This window comes from Lithobates pipiens, unplaced genomic scaffold (genome assembly GCF_037356315.1).
Source record: "Lithobates pipiens isolate NorthernLeopardFrog02 unplaced genomic scaffold, aLitPip1_a1.2 Scaffold_25, whole genome shotgun sequence".
Lineage (NCBI taxonomy): Eukaryota > Metazoa > Chordata > Amphibia > Anura > Ranidae > Lithobates > Lithobates pipiens.
The window spans coordinates 244,203,170-244,221,099 of record NW_027507787.1 but is presented as its reverse complement, the minus strand read 5'-3'; the positions used below and the strand labels follow the sequence as shown (position 1 = coordinate 244,221,099).

At 48.3% G+C, this 17,930-nt stretch overlaps 1 non-coding gene across 1 annotated transcript; it reads left to right on the top strand.

Annotated features, from left to right (window-relative positions):
* Positions 1 to 1,274: 1,274 nt before the first annotated feature.
* Positions 1,275 to 1,346, top strand: TRNAE-UUC (transfer RNA glutamic acid (anticodon UUC)). The gene has a single exon. It is a non-coding gene; the product is annotated as a tRNA-Glu (tRNA).
* Positions 1,347 to 17,930: the final 16,584 nt, after the last annotated feature.

The window sequence follows — 17,930 nt, the reverse complement described above, 5'->3', positions numbered from 1 at the left end:
TTCCTCCAAGTGAAAATGTGGCCAGCACTGTGGAAGAGACAGATGTACCTGTTTCCAAACATGCATCTCCTCAGGATTACCTACGTGACCCGCTATGCCAGCCAACGAAGAGTGGCATCATGTCAGTGAGTGATGACAGCATTCCACCAAGTGACATCATTCTTCCAGCAAATGCTGTCATCCTTCCACCAAGCAAAATTGCAGAGAGCACTATGGAGGAGACCGGATTTCCCATTGCCAGCGTCGCACCTAAGAGGAAGAATACTGGGCCTTGGAGTGATCCGAGCTTTCTAGCCACATACATGACCTCAGCGATGGGATCCGGCCATAGGCCACGATGGACTACATTTACTGTCCATCCAAGCGTCGCACGTCGTAGGAAAAACGTGAAAAGATCTATGGACAATTTCCAACGTTGAGTGGTGCTGTATTACCAGAAAAGGAAATCCATGCTGGGAATTAAAATAAGTAGACAAGGAGGGGGTGTAAGAAGTGGGGGGTAGTGAGAGGTTGGGGAGGGGGGAGTAGGAAGAGAGGGGTAGTAAGAGAGGGGGAGGGGGTAGTGGGAGAGGGATGTAAGAAGTGGGGGGTGTAGGAACAGAAGGGGTAGGGGGTGTAAGAAGAGGGGGAGGGGGGAGTAGGAAGAGAGGGGTAGTAAGAGAGGGGGAGGGGGGAGTAGGAAGAGAGGGGTAGTAAGAGAGGGGGAGGGGGTAGTGGGAGAGGGATGTAAGAAGTGGGGGGTGTAGGAACAGAAGGGGTAGTGGGTGTAAGAAGAGGGGGAGGGGGGTGTAGGAAGAGAGGGGGTAGTGAGAGAAGGGGGAGGGGGTGTAAGAAGTGGGGGAAGGGGGTGTAGGAAGAGAGGGGGTAGTGAGAGACAAGACAATTGGCTGTTCCTAGAAGAATGAAGAGTCAGGCTTCCACATTTAAATGAGTTGTCCTGTCCCTGCCTGTCTACATTTCAGGTCACCCCCATGGCTAGCTCATGTCCTCTTACATAAGACAGAGCCTATCCATGGAGTAGAGACACTATACAGACCAGAGGACATGTATTTATCCCATTCCACACAAAGGACATCACCAATATTGTAGGCCACGTACAGAGGCCGCATGTGGGCAGCACAGAGGCTTAGTGGTGAGCCTTGCAGCACTTGGGTCCATGGTTCAAATCCTGACCAGGACACTATCTGCATGGAGTTTGCATGTTCTCCCTGTGCTTGCGTGGGTTTCCTCCGGGTACTCCGGTTTCCTTCCACACTCCAAAAACATGCTACTTTGTGTTGGTGGTGCAGTGGTGAGCATAGCTGCTTTTCAAGCAGTTGACCCGGGTTCGATTCCCGGCCAACACAATCTCACAAGATGGCTGCCTCAGCTGGTGTCACCCAACTTTCCATGATATCTGTATATACAATGTTCTCTCTTCAGTACTGTGCAAAGGTTTTAGCCAGGTCTTTTGGCTATAACCGCTTCAACTCTTCTGGGAAGGCCATCCACAAGGTTTAGGAGATGTGTCTATGGGAATGCTTGACCATTCTTCCAGAAGCGCATTTGTGAGGTCAGGCAGTGATGTTGGATGAGAAGGCTCGGCTCGCAAGTCTCCACTCTAATTCATCCCAAAGGTGGTCTATCGGGTGAAGGCCAGTAAAGTTCCTCCACCCCAAACTCTCTGATCCATGTTTTATGGACGTTGCTTTGTGCACTGGTCCAAGTCATTTGGTGGAGGGGGGATTATGGTGTGGGGGGTTGTCTTTCAGGGTTTGGGCTTGGCCCCTTAGTTCCAAGTGAAGGGAACTCTTAAGGCATCAGCATACCAAGACATTTTGGACAATTTTATGCTCCCAACTTTGTGGGAACAGTTTGGGGACGGCCCCTTCCTGTTCCAACATGACTGCCCACCAGTGCAGAAGGCAAGGTCCATAAAGACATGGATGAGCAAGTTTGGGGTGGTGCCAGGCCTTCTTGTCCAACATCAGTGCCCAACCTCACAAATGCACCTCTAAACCTTGTGGATGGCCTTCCCAGAAGAGTTGAATCTGTTGTAGCTGCATAGAGGCCGGCCAACTCAATATTGAACCCTACGGACTAAGACTGGGATGCCACTGAAGTCCATGTGCGTGTAAAGGCAGGTGTCCCAATACTTTTGGCAATATAGTGGATATTATTTTTTCATTGTGCTGTATATAGCTCCTTCATGATGACGTCTCATTTAGCCTCCTCTCTGTATATTTATTTAGTACATTAAATAATATGGAGTCTGTGTGCAGCTGTCTTGCTTTTTATTTATTTTTCATTTTTGATGGACGGGAAGGCCAAATCCACGAATGCAGTGAAATGGTGATGCAGAACACTGTTGGTGTATTGAGGGCGTGGTGTAGCTGGAGAATACAGAAATAGTGCGCTGCCGATTACCCAAACCCTATAAAGCGGGAAGTCGCCGGAGCCATATAGAAAATGAAAATGCTTTCTATGACGTCACAATGTTCCTCCTATAGCTACAGCCAAGAAAATGACTTCTCAGCCCCCCTTACTTGTATTCTGCCATTATGTTGTAAAAAGACGGCCGCAGCGCGGACGCCAATTGCCGGCAGGCCGTCCTTGGACATCCTCCTGTTTACTTCTGTGGGCGCGCATCGGGGAAGTTCTGTGCTGGCCGTGTCCCTTGGACACAGCCAGTCACAGATCGCTGTAAATGGCCAATCACAGCGGCCGTTTACAGAGAGACCGGCGTGTCCAATGAGAGATGATCTCATATGTGAACATATGAGATCATCTCTCATCGCCGGCTCTCGCTCCTCACACACTGATTCACCACCCATCAAAGTACCTGTCATCACCCATCACAGCCCATCTGAGTACCCGAGTACCTGTCCCAGCCCATCTGTGTACCCGAGTACCTGAGTATCTGTCAGCCCATCTGTGTACCCGAGTACCTGAGTATCTGTCAGCCCATCTGAGTACTAGACATGGGCGCCGTCAAAAAATTTGTTTCGTTCTGTTCCGTTTCGATTCGTAATAAAATGAATTCGTAATTTGTATTTCGTGTCCGAAATTCCGTTCTGTTTCGTACGAAATACAAATTTTCGTTAACGTGTACAAACGTTCTTTACGATGAATTTAAAGGCAAAAACATTGCTCATTATGCTTATTATGATTTGCAGAAAACTTCAGGGTAGGGTAGGCAAAACTTCAAGGTCAGGGTAGGCAAAGAATCATCTCCTACACCCTCTTCTTTGCCTACCCTGACCTTCCCTCGCCTCCATTATCTCCAGATTCCTGAATTTTCAGAATTTCACATATAAAAAAAGAATGCTTGTAGTTGTCGATCCCAGATTCACCTCATACATGTGTTATGTCACGGTGCTGGTGTCAGATCACTCTATCACGGTGCAGGTGTCAGTGCTCTATATCACGGTGCTGGTGCTGGTGATCATCTCCTGCACCCTCTTCTTTACCTTCCCTGACCTTCCCTCGCCTCCTTTATCTCAAGATTCCTGAATTTTCAGAATTTCACATATAAAAAAAGAATGCTTGTAGTTGTCGATCCCAGATTCACCTCATACATGTGTTAGGTCACGGTGCTGGTGTCAGATCACTCTATCACGGTGCAGGTGTCAGTGCTCTATATCATGGTGCTGGTGATCATCTCCTGCACCCTTTTCTTTGCCTACCCTGAACTTCCCTCGCCTCCATTATCTCAAGATTCCTGAATTTTCAGAATTTCACATATAAAAAAAGAATGCTTGTAGTTGTCGATCCCAGATTCACCTCATACATGTGTTATGTCACGGGGCTGGTGTCAGATCACTCTATCACGGTGCAGGTGTCAGTGCTCTATATCACGGTGCTGGTGATCATCTCCTGCACCCTCTTCTTTACCTTCCCTGACCTTCCCTCGCCTCCATTATCTCAAGATTCCTGAATTTTCAGAATTTCACATATAAAAAAAGAATGCTTGTAGTTGTCGATCCCAGATTCACCTCATACATGTGTTATGTCACGGTGCAGGTGTCATTGCTGTATGTCACGCTGCTAATGTCAGTGCTCTCTAGAGGTCGACCGGAAAAAAAAGGGCTAACTTGCGTTTGAAAGGCCTCTGCGCAAATACCGCGTCACATAAAATATTGCAACAACTGCTATTTTAATCCCTAGGGTGTCTGCTAAAATATATATATATATATATAATTTTTGGGGCTTCTGAGTGATTTTCTAGCAGAAAATACTGGATTTTTACTTGTAAGCAACAAGTGTCAGAAAAGATTTAGTCTTTAAATGGTTAAACTGAGAACTTCTACACACCGAGTTCAGCCCATTGAAGAAGAAACATTGTATCACTTTGTTCTTTTCTTGACAGCCCAAAGAGGAGGAAAGTCCTTCACTGATGTCTTCAGGCAACTTACATTGACTTCTATCACAGAAGTCTTCTGCAAGTCATAATAAGCATAATGACTGAGATCCGGAATTCGTAAACAAAAGTTTGTATTCCGTACAGAATTCGGACGCACGGCAATTCATATTTCAGATCCTCCCGAACGTTTGAATTTCTCAAAATTCATACGAATTTGAGATTCGTACGGAATGAATCGCACATGTCTACTGAGTACCCGAGTACCTGACAACCTGTCAGTCCATCTGAGTACCCGAGTACCTGTCACATCCCATCTGAGTACCCGAGTACCTGTCACAGCCCATCTGAGTACCCGAGTACCTGTCACAGCCCATCTGAGTACCTGAGTACCTGTCACACCACATCTGAGTACACGAGTACCTGTCACACTGCATCTGAGTACCTGAGTACCTGTCACACCACATCTGAGTACACGAGTACCTGTCACACCGCATCTGAGTACCTGAGTACCTGTCACACCACATCTGAGTACACGAGTACTTGTCACAGTTCATCAGAGTACCCGAGTACCTGTCACATCCCATCTGAGTACCTGAGTACCTGTCACACCACATCTGAGTACACGAGTACCTGTCACAGTTCATCAGAGTACCCGAGTACCTGTCACATCCCATCTGAGTACCCGAGTACCTGTCACAGCCCATCTGAGTACCCGAGTACCTGTCACATCCCATCTGAGTACCCGAGTACCTGTCACAGCCCATCTGAGTACCCGACTACCTGTCACAGCCCATCTGAGTACCTGAGTACCTGTCACAGCCCATCTGAGTATCCGAGTACCTGTCACACCACATCTGAGTACACGAGTACCTGTCACAGTCCATTTGAGTACCTGTCCCAGCCCATCTGAGTACCCGAGTACCTGTCCCAGCCCATCTCAGTACCCGAGTACCTGTCACAGTCCATCTGAGTACCTGTCCCAGCCCATCTGAGTACCCGAGTACCTGTCCCAGCCCATCTCAGTACCTGAGTACCTGTCCCAGCCCACCTGAGTATCCGAGTACCTGTCACAGCCAATCTGAGTACCCGAGTACCTGTCACAGCCCATCTCAGTATCCGAGTACCTGTCACAGTCCATCTGAGTACCCGAGTACCTGTCACAGCCAATCTGAGTACCCGAGTACCTGTCACAGCCCATCTCAGTATCCGAGTACCTGTCACAGTCCATCTGAGTACCCGAGTACCTGTCACAGCACATCTGAGTACCCGAGTACCTGTCACTAGACATGTGCATTCGTTTTCGTCCGAATGCATTTTCGTCCGAATTTCAGCTATTTTCGTTTTGACAAACGATAACGAAAGCACAAAATCCGAAAAACGAAAGATCCGACATAAATAAATGCTTTATTTTCGTTTTCATTGTTACAACAGTTCGATATAGAATAGGAGATTCGACATGACTCTGACAACAATCTGTGTCTATAGAACCTGTGTTCGAATGTGCCTAACCTTACCTCTATTAGTCCAAGATTATATAGAGAAAATATTCGACAGAGAAAAAAGATTTGACAGAGAGAAAAGTTTCTGCAAGATACTGTCCTAAAAAGTGTTTGGGGACCCGGGTCCTGCCCCAGGGGACATGGATCAATGCAAAAAAAAGTTTTAAAAACGGCCGTTTTTTCGGGAGCAGTGATTTTAATAATGATTAAAGTGAAACAATAAAAGTGTAATATTCCTTTAAATTTCGTAGGGGGGGGGGGTTGTCTATAGTATGCCTGTGAAGGGGCGCATGTTTCCCGTGCTTAGAATTGTCCCTGCACAAAGTGTCATTTATGCAGGAAAAAAAGTCCTTTAAAATCACTCGCAGCTATAATGAATTGTCGGCTCCCGTAATACAGAGAACACTCATTGAAAGTCATTGATAAAAAAATAAATAAATAAATAAAAAAAAAAGCGTGGGGGTCCCCCAAATTCAATTACCAGGCCCTTCAGGTCTGGTATGGATATTAAGGGGAACCCTGCCTCAAATTTAAGAAAAAATTTGACGTGGGGTTCCCCCTAAATATCCATAACTAGACCCTTCAGGTCTGGTATGGATATTAAGGGGAACCCCGCGTCAAATTTAAAAAAAAATTGACGTGGGGTTCCCCCTAAAAATCCATACCAGACCCTTTATCCGAGCACGCAACCTGGCAGGCCGCAGGAAAAGAGGGGGGGACGAGAGAGCGGCCCCCCCTCCCTCCTGAACCGTACCAGGCCACATGCCCTCAACATTGGGAGGATGCTTTGGGGGTCTGTGACCCCTCAAAGCACCTTGTCCCCATGTTGATGAAGACAAGGGCCTCATCCCCACAACCCTGGCCGGTGGTTGTGGAGGTCTGTGGGCGGGGGGCTTATCAGAATCTGGAAGCCCCCTTTAACAAGGGGACCCCCAGATCCCGGCCCCCCCCTGTTTGAAATGGTAAGGGGGTACAAAAGTACCCCTACCATTTCACAAAGAAAGTGTAAAAAATGGTTAAATAAAACAAACACACTTTTGAAAAATTCCTTTATTAAAAATAAAAAAATAAAAAAAAGATTCCAGCGGCGGTAATCCACTCTTGCTATCCAGTAGGGATGAGCTTCGTGTTCGAGTCGAACACATGTTCGACTCGAACATCGGTCGTTCGTGCGTTCGCCGAATTCCGAACGTTTGGGCCGTTCGTGGCAAAATTCGTGTGGCCCACAATGCATTGCGATGGCGCAATGCATTGCTGTCTCACGATTGGCCAAGCATGCACTGTGACCCCGCATGCTTGGCCAATCGCAGCGCCAGTAGCGGGAAGAGCAATGGTTGGCCACAGGCATCCTGCCTGTGGCCAATCATAGCTCAGACAGTGTAGTGCACGCCCCACACTATATAAAGCTGCCTTTCAGGCGGCCTCGTGTAGTGTTTGTTAGCATCTGAAGCAGTGGGTGTTCTGTGTACCTTCAACACAGTTACACACCAATCGTTTTTGGCTGATTTAGTATTTTGCTCTTGTGTAGTGGTTACTGTCTGTGCCCTGACCGCAGTATACACCACTATATTCACCTCACCTATATAGCTAGTGATCTAGCTTTAATAATAGAGCTTGCAGTCAGTAGTGTTAGTGCGTGCTGTCTGCGTGCTCTGTACCCAGTACATACCACTATATACACCTACATAGCTGTTCTCTATTTGAGCCCGATTGTCATTTGCTGGAGTTATTGGAAGTTGTGTGTGCCTCCAGCACAGCACAGTATACAGCTGTATATACCCCTTTAACTCTGCTGTTTTCTTGTTATTGTCTGCGTGCCCTGACCGCAGTATACACCGTGATATTCACCTCACCTATATAGCTAGTGGTCCATCTTTAACAATAGAGCTTGCAGTCAGCAGTGTCACTCAGGAGATAGTGCGTGCTGTGTGCGTGCTCTGTACCCAGTACATACCGCTATTATCCACCTACATAGCTGTTCTCTATTTGGGCCCGATTGACATCTGCTGGAGTTATTGGAAGTTGTGTGTGCTTCCAGCACAGCACAGTATACATCTGTATATACACCTTTAACTCTGCTGTTCTATAAAAAAGGCATCTGCAGGAGTTAGTGGGTGTTGTGTGCCTCCAGCACAATATAAACTACCCAACTACTGTTTTACCCAACTCCCTTCAGGCCATTACCATGTCTGGAAGGCCAGCAAGGAGAGGCAGACAGGCGCGAGCCGATAAAAGAGGGCAAGCAGGCTCTGTGTCTAGAGACAACAGTGCTGGTCGGGGACGCGGTGCATTGTCATCAGCACGTGGCCATGGGACATGCTTGTCCTTCTTTTCTGCAGCTGGACATGTTGAACCGCAACATGCCAACGACTTGGTAGAGTGGATGACCAAGCCCTCTTCATCCTCCTCATCCTCTCTCACCCAGTCTCAGGGTAGTAGAAAAGCAGCTGCCAACACATCGTCGTCCCTCCTCTCAATGTCATCATCAGTGACTCCTTCCCTAGACCCACCACGTCCTCCTGAGGAGTCTCCTGAACTCTTTGAGCACAGTGTTGGGTACATGCTCCAGGAGGATGCCCAGTGTTTGGTGGGCTCTGATGATGACACTCAGCTAGAGGAAGGCAGTAGCGTGAGCGCAGAGAGAGGGGATGCTCAAGAAGGACAGCAATCTGGCAGTAATGTTCCACAAGCTGCAGCATACTGCCAGGTTTGCTACAGCGATGAAGAGGGAGGGGATGATGAGGGCACTGACTCCACGTGGGTGCCTGGAAGGAGGGAGGAGGAGGAGGAGGAGGAGGAGGAGGAGGCACATGTCCAACGAGGCAGGATGCCCTCCGGGGGCCAGCTTAGGGGCAGCACACCGACTGAATCACACCGCAGAGCTCCGCCTGCGCAGAGCGCTTCCTCTGCGCGTTATTCTAAAAGTTCTTTGGTGTGGGCCTTTTTTGAGACGAGTGCATCAGATCGCACCGCTGCTATTTGCAACATATGTCTCAAGCGTATCTCACGTGGCCAAAACATCAGCCGCTTGGGCACCACATGCTTGACCAGACATATGTTGACCTGCCATGCAGCTCGTTGGCAAGCATACCTCAAAGACCCACACCAAAGAACAAAGCGGACCTCTCCTTGCTCCTCATCAGCTGGCATCTCCAACCCCACTAGACCTTCAGTCCTCTCTGAAACCTGCTCTGAGAGGAATGAAGGTGTAGAATTAGGTGTGTCACAGCCAAGTGCTTCCGGGAACTCTGCTAGTGGTACATCCACGTCCGATTATAGCAGACAAATGTCCCTGCCCCAGCTGCTGGACCGGCGGAAGAAATTTACTCCCAGCCATCCACATGCCCAGCGGTTGAATGCTAGCTTGGCTAAATTGCTAGCACTTCAACTGCTGCCTTTTCAGTTGGTAGATTCGGCCCCCTTCCGTGAGTTTGTACAATGTGCGGTTCCTCAGTGGCAGGCCCCCAAACGCCACTTTTTCTCACGGAAGGCAATTCCGGCTCTCTACCGGCATGTGGAAGGCAATGTCCTTGCCTCGCTGGACAGGGCGGTCAGCGGTAAGGTGCATATTACCGCTGACTCATGGTCCAGCAGGCATGGACAGGGACGTTACCTGTCTTTCACGGCCCATTGGGTCACTCTTCTGGCTGCTGGGAAGGATGCAGGACAAGGTGCAGTAGTATTGGAGGTTGTTCCGCCACCACGCCTCCAAAATGCTACTATTGGTTGTGACACACCTCTCTCCTCCACCCCCTCCTCTTCTTCTTCCTCCACGGCCTCTTCCAGTGCTCTGTCCTCAGAACCAGCGGTGCTCCGTAGGCGTTGCAGGGGCTACGCAAGTACGCAGGCAAAACGATGCCATGCCGTGCTTGCGCTGGTTTGTTTGGGGGACAGGAGCCACACTGGGGCGGATGTTTTGTCAGCTCTGCAGGGGCAGGCCGAGAGGTGGTTGACGCCACGCCAGCTTAAGCCAGGAATGGTGGTTTGCGACAATGGCACCAACCTCCTCTCCGCCCTCCGACAGGGACAACTGACCCATGTGCCCTGTGTAGCTCACGTCCTTAACCTGGTGGTGCAGCGGTTCTTGGGCAGGTACCCCGGCTTACAGGATGTCCTGAAACAGGCCAGGAGAGTCTGTGTGCATTTCCGCCGATCATTTAATGCCTGTGCTCGGCTGGCTGAGCTCCAAAAGGAGTTGAACCTGCCCAAGAACCGCCTTATATGTGACATGCCCACCAGATGGAACTCAACATTGGCCATGCTGCAGCGGCTGCACACGCAGCAGAGGGCCATCAATGAGTACCTGTGCGACTACGGCACCAGGACAGGGTCAGGAGAGCTTGGTTTTTTCTCACCACGCCAGTGGGGCATGATCAGGGATGCATGCACTGTCCTGTCACCGTTTGAGGAGGCCACAAGGATGGTGAGCAGTGACAGTGCATGCATCAGTGACACTATACCTCTTGTCCACCTCTTGGAGCATACGCTGCGTGGAATAATGGACAGGGCACTTGAGGCAGAACAGAGGCAGGAAGAGGAGGACTTCCTTGCCTCTCAAGGCCCCCTTTATCCAGACAGTGTTCCTGCTGTGCCACCCATCACACAGGAAGAGGGTGAGGAAGAGGAGGAGGAGGATGATTGTGTCAGCATGGAGGTGGAGGCTGGCACTCAGCATCAGCAGCAGCAGTCTTATAGGGATGATTTACAGTCCCAAGAAACACGTGGACTTGTACGTGGCTGGGAGGAGGTAGCTGCGGATCATGTTGTCCTTAGTGACCCAGAGGACTCCGGACCGAATGCCTCAGCTAACCTACGCTGCATGGCCTCCCTGATCCTGCAAAGCCTGCGGAAGGATCCTCGTATTCTTCGGATCAAGGAGAGGGACCATTACTGGCTGGCCACTCTCCTTGATCCACGGTACAAGGGTAAGGTTGCCGACCTTATCTTGCCATCGCAGAGGGAGCAGAGGATGAGACATCTCCGGGAGGCCTTGCAGAAAGCTCTGTGCAACGTGTTCCCAGAGACTGGGAGGTCACAAACTCCTGGTCCTGGACAACGTGTTGCTGAGGCATCAGTCAGAAGGAGCGGTGGAGAAGGTGGCCGTCTGACTGATGCGTTCAGACAATTTTTTAGTCCGCAGCCCCAAGGTATGATTGGTTCCAGCACCCATCGCCAGCGTCTAATTTACATGGTGCAGGAATACCTAGGGGCAAGGTCAGACTTGGACACCTTTCCCACTGAAAATCCTCTGGCTTACTGGGTCTTGAGGATGGATCACTGGCCAGAGCTTGCACAGTATGCAATTGAGCTACTGGCCTGTCCTGCATCCAGCGTTCTTTCGGAACGCACCTTCAGTGCTGCTGGTGGCTTCGTTACCGATCACAGGGTGCGCCTGTCCACCGAATCAGTTGATCGACTGACCTTCATCAAGATGAATCAGTCTTGGATCACCCACAGCTACCAAGCACCTGAAGCTGATGTAACCGAATAATTTTTTTTGAAATACCACATCCCTTCAAGACTGCCTATGCTGATGCTGAGTGACTGTCCTGTTATGTTGATTGTCTATCCTCTTCCTCCTCCGCTGATATGTTGGAAGAACATTTTTGGTTCTGGGTGATGCCAGCAGCCCAATTTTTCTGCCCCTGTTTAACAGGGGCGTTTAAGTACAATTTTTGATGCAATGCTTTGCAGCAGGGCTAATTCCTGCAAAAAAACTAGAGTGTATGGCAGAGGTTGCAGTGTGATGGCACCAGTGCCTAAAGCCCAATTTTTCTGCCCCTGTTTAACAGGGGCATTTAAGTACAATTTTTGATGCAATGCTTTGCAGCAGGGCTAATTCCTGCAAAAAAACTAGAGTGTATGGCAGAGGTTGCAGTGTGATGGCACCAGTGCCTAAGGCCCAATTTTTCTGCCCCTGTTTAACAGGGGCGTTTAAGTACAATTTTTGATGCAATGCTTTGCAGCAGGGCTAATTCCTGCAAAAAAACTAGAGTGTATGGCAGAGGTTGCAGTGTGATGGCACCAGTGCCTAAGGCCCAATTTTTCTGCCCCTGTTTAACAGGGGCATTTAAGTACAATTTTTGATGCAATGCTTTGCAGCAGGGCAAATTCCTGCAAAAAAACTAGAGTATATGGCAGAGGTTGCAGTGTGATGGCACCAGTGCCTAAGGCCCAATTTTTCTGCCCCTGTTTAACAGGGGCATTTAAGTACAATTTTTGATGCAATGCTTTGCAGCAGGGCAAATTCCTGCAAAAAAACTAGAGTATATGGCAGAGGTTGCAGTGTGATGGCACCAGTGCCTAAGGCCCAATTTTTCTGCCCCTGTTTAACAGGGACATGTAATTACAATTCTTGATATAATATTTCACAGGAGGGCCCCTTCCTGTGCCCACCCAGAGTAACTGTGAGGACTTATAGTGTTGTGGCACCAGCACCACAACCACCAAAGGTCAATTTTTCTACCACTGTTCAACAATGGCATGTAATTACAATTCTTGATATAATCGTTCACAGCAGGGCGCTCCAGCGGCCACCAAGAGTCACTTTGAGGGCTTACAATGTTGTTGCAGGCCCCTACTTTCAAACATCCAATTTACAAACATCTCCTACTTGCAAACGGAAGGAGACAACAGCAAGTGAGATGAAAAAAGATGGACGACAAAACAAATTATACAGGGGTGATAACCCTTCCCTATGTTTTCCAAAAAGCTTAAAGATATTTTTTTTGACTGGAGCTACACTTTAAAAATGTACCGGTTGAAAATGACAAACAGATTCAACTTAACACAACAAACCTACACAGTCCCTGTCTTGTTTGCACCGCCTGTATACTGCTGTTCTGAGTATATAGGGCCTGGGGGCCACACGCATTTCCTTTTTTTAATATGGGTACGGGGTTCCCCTTAATATGCGTACAAGACCCAAATAGGCTGGTAATGGGCAGGGAGGGCTACCCATGCCATTTTTCTGAATGATTTTCAACCATATTGCAGGAACCAGATATAACATTAAAACCGCAAGCAGTTTTAAATGGTGTTATTTCCGTTTAATGTCATTTTGTGCAGGGACTGTTCTAAACACGGGAAACACGTGGCACTTCACAGGCATACTATAGACACCCCCCAGGCACCATATTTAAAGGAATATTTCACTTTTTTTTTTTCACTTTAATCGTCATTAAAATCAGTGCTCCCGCCAAAACGGTAGTTTTTAAAACTTTTTCTTGCAGTGACCCATGTCCCCTGAGGCAGGAGGCAGGTCGCCAAACCCTTTTTAGCACACTATCTTGCATATTAGCCGTTAAAATTAGCACTTTCCAATTCGAACGTTCGAGTCCCATAGACTTCAATGGGGTTCTAACGTTCGTGCCGAACGCGGGGGTCGTTCGCAAGTTCTGGTGCGAACCGAACCGGGGGGGTGTTCGGCTCATCCCTACTATCCAGCGACGGACGGTCATCTCTCCAGCGATGTCTCATCTCATCCAGCGCAGCGATCCATCCTTCTGTCTCCGTGGAGGAGACGCTGCAAGGATTCCGGCGGATGACGTTTCTTATATACGGAGGGCGGGGCCACCCGTCACCTGACCCCGCCCCCCTCTGACGCAAGGGGAAACCCGGGGTTCCCCGTGACGTATGGGTGACCCCGCCCCCCTCTGATGTAACGGAAACCTGCCTGTGTTACATCAGAGGGGTGCGGGTCACCCCTACGTCACAGGGAACCCCGGGTTTCCCCTTGCGTCAGAGGGGGGCGGGGTAAGGTGACGGGTGGCCCCGCCCTCCGTATATTAGAAACGTCAGCCGCCGGAATCCTTGCAGTGTCTCCTCCACGGAGACAGAAGAAGGACGGAGGATTCGCTGCGCTGGATGAGATGAGACATCGCTGGAGAGATGACCGTCCGTCGCTGGATAGCAAGAGTGGATTACCGCCGCTGGAATCTTTTTTTTATTTTTTTATTTTTAATAAAGGAATTTTTCAAAAGTGTGTTTGTTTTATTTAACCATTTTTTACACTTTCTTTGTGAAATGGTAGGGGTACTTTTGTACCCCCTTACCATTTCAAACAGGGGGGGGGGGCCGGGATCTGGGGGTCCCCTTGTTAAAGGGGGCTTCCAGATTCTGATAAGCCCCCCGCCCGCAGACCTCCACAACCACCGGCCAGGGTTGTGGGGATGAGGCCCTTGTCTTCATCAACATGGGGACAAGGTGCTTTGAGGGGTCACAGACCCCCAAAGCATCCTCCCAATGTTGAGGGCATGTGGCCTGGTACGGTTCAGGAGGGAGGGGGGGCCGCTCTCTCTCGTCCCCCCCTCTTTTCCTGCGGCCTGCCAGGTTGCGTGCTCGGATAAAGGGTCTGGTATGGATTTTTAGGGGGAACCCCACGTCAATTTTTTTTTTTAATTTGACGCGGGGTTCCCCTTAATATCCATACCAGACCTGAAGGGTCTAGTTATGGATATTTAGGGGGAACCCCACGTCAAATTTTTTCTTAAATTTGAGGCAGGGTTCCCCTTAATATCCATACCAGACCTGAAGGGCCTGGTAATTGAATTTGGGGGACCCCCACGCTTTTTTTTTAATTTATTTATTTATTTTTTTATCAATGACTTTCAATGAGTGTTCTCTGTATTACAGAGCCGACAATTCATAATAGCTGCGAGTGATTTTAAAGGACTTTTTTTCCTGCATAAATGACACTTTGTGCAGGGACAATTCTAAGCACGGGAAACATGCGCCCCTTCACAGGCACACTATAGACAACCCCCCCTACGAAATTTAAAGGAATATTACACTTTTATTGTTTCACTTTAATCATTATTAAAATCACTGCTCCCGAAAAAACGGCCGTTTTGAAAACTTTTTTTTGCATTGATACATGTCCCCTGGGGCAGGACCCGGGTCCCCAAACACTTTTTAGGACAGTAACTTGCAAATTAGCCTTTAAAATGAGCACTTTAGATTTTGAACGTTGGAGTCCCATAGACTTTAATAGGGTTCTAAAGTATGCTATATACTAGCTCCGTCGAATCTTCTTTATACATTCGACAGACACCATAAGCCTTCAAAGACAGATTCGACCGTAATTCATGTGGATTTTCGGACGAATGCAATTTTTGAACGAAAAACGAAATAAATAAAAACAAATTTCGGGAGTAACTAAATAAATTAAGTTTTCAGACGAAAACGAAATTCCGAAACGAAATATTTTACTCTGCACATGTCTACCTGTCACAGCCTTCTGAGTACCCGAGTACCTGTCACAGTTCATATGAGTACCCGAGTACCTGTCACAACCCATCAGAGTACCCGAGTACCTGTCACAGCCCATCTGATTACCGGAGAACCTGTCACAGTCCATCTGAGTACCTGAGTACCTGTCACAGTCCATCTGATTACCTGAGTACCTGTCACAACCCATCAGAGTACCCGAGTACCTGTCACCAGCCCATCGGAGTACCAGAGTACCTGTCACAGTCCAACTGAGTACCCGAGTACCTGTCACAGCCCATCTGAGTACCCGAGTACCTGTCGCAGCCCATCTGAGTACCCGAGTACCTGTCACAGTCCATCTGAGTACCCGAGTACCTGTCACAGTTCATCTGAGTACCCAACTACCTGTCACAGTCCATCTGAGTACCCGAGTACCTCTTACAGTTCATATGAGTACCCAAGTACCTGTCACAGTCCATCTGAGTACCCGTCACAGCCCATCTGAGTACCCGAGCACCTGTCACAGCCCATCTCAGTACCCGAGTACCTGTCACAGTCCATCTGAGTACCCGAGTACCTGTCACAGCCCATCTGATTACCGGAGAACCTGTCACAGTCCATCTGAGTACCCAAGTACCTGTCACAGTCCATCTGATTACCTGAGTACCTGTCACAACCCATCAGAGTACCCGAGTACCTGTCACCAGCCCATCGGAGTACCAGAGTACCTGTCACAGTCCAACTGAGAACCCGAGTACCTGTCACAGCCCATCTGAGTACCCGAGTACCTGTCACAGCCCATCTGAGTACCCGAGTACCTGTCACAGTTCATCTGAGTACCCGAGTACCTGTCACAGCCCATCTGAGTACCCGAGTACCTGTCACAGCCCATCTGAGTACCCGAGTACCTGTCACAGTTCATCTGAGTACCCGAGTACCTGTCACAGTTCATCTGAGTACCCGAGTACCTGTCACCAGCCCATCGGAGTACCCGAGTACCTGTCACCAGCCCATCGGAGTACCCGAGTACCTGTCACCAGAATGTCATAGAATACACATTGGGGTGTTTGCTTTCCAAAATGGGGTCATTTTGTGGGTAATTCTATTGTCCTGGTGCTCCAGGACCTTCAAAAGTGTGATAGGTAGGAACGAAATGAGATGTGTAATTTATACTCCTAGAAAGCCTGAAGGTACCACTTCCATGTTGGACCTCTGTATATGGCCAGGCTGTGTAAAAGTCCCACACATGTGGTATCGCCATACTCGGGAAGAGTTGCAGAATGTATTTTGGGGTGTAATTGGAAGTATGCATATGCCGTGTATGAGAAATAACTTGTTATTATGACAATTCTGTAAAAAAACAAAACAAAAAAAAAACATTCTTCTTTTTACCAAGAATTGTGGGGAAAAATTACAACTTCAAAAAACTCACCATGCCTCTTACTAAATACCTTGGACTGTCTACTTTTCAAAAAGGGGTCATTTGGGGGGTATTTGTACTTTCCTGACATTTCAGAGCCTCAAGAAATGAGATAGGCCGTCAGTGCATCAGGTGTGACCAATTTTCAATGATTTGCACCACAGCTTGTAGACTCTATAACTTTTAAAGAAACTAAATAATATCCACTAATGTGGTTTATTTTTACCAAACAGATGTAGCCGTATACATTTTGGCCCAAATTTATGAACAAAATGAATTATTTGCAAAATTTTATCATAGAAACTAAAAAGAATGTTTTGTTTTTTTCCCTAAATTTTTGCTCTTTTTTCACTTATGCCGCAAAAAATAAAAAACCCCTGTGGTGATTAAATAACACCAAAAGAAAGCTCTATTTGTATGAAAAAAAATGATAAAAATTTTGTTTGGGTACAGTGTGAGTAATTGGCATTCAAAGTGTGAGAGCGCTGAAAGCTAAAAATTGGTCTGCTAAGGAATCTGTATAAATGCCCGGTATTGAAGTGGTTAAGAACAAAAAAAAAAAATTGCTTTAAAAAAAAAAAAGTATTTACCTGCAGCCTGGACCGGATGTGACGCCAGTACTGGCCATTCTTCATACAGAATGGGTTCCTAATCCTAACAGAATTGTTCCTAGGACATGGTCTGCCCCTGATCTCGGTAAAGAGCCGATGAAGCGGTTCTTTACCCATGTGATTGGCTGTGTCCAATCACAGCCGTTCACATGTAAACAAGGAAGTGCCATTTATTTTCTCTCCTGGCAGGGGAGACCTGTACAGGTAATCAGGGCACTGATTACAGTACAGCCCTAGCAGTGCCCATCAGTGATGCCAGTCAGTGCTGCCTTTCAGTGCTCATCGGTGCCACCCATCACTGACACCAATCAGTGCCCATTAGTGATGCCACTCAGTGCTGCCCATCAATGCCAACTATCAGGAAAAAAACAAATGCAGGCGTCTCTGGGTTAGACTGTAAAGTGTGTATTAACTACTTCCTGTCCGCACTATAGCTGAAAGACGGCTACAGTGCAGACTTAATTTGCCGGGAGGGCATCCATGGATGCCATCTGGCGCTTGATCGACATGTGCGCTCCCTGCAGGGTGGGCGTGTGGCGCCCTCTGTGATCAGCGAGTCTATGAGACTCAGCTGATCAGAGATCTGAGTAAGAGGTCGGTCCCGACCCCTTACCACGTGATCAGCTGTTAGCCAATGACAGCTGATCATGTGATGTAATCAGAGCCGGTAGCTGAAAGAGAGACATCGGTCCCGATCGTGGAGAGGCTTCTGTGCCCACTAGCCACACCTACCAGTGGCTGCTAATGCCACCTACCAGTGCCACTCATTAGTGCCACCTATCAGTGCCTACAGTGTGTCATTACCAGTGCTGCCTATCAATATCACCTACCAGTGCTCACAGTACCAC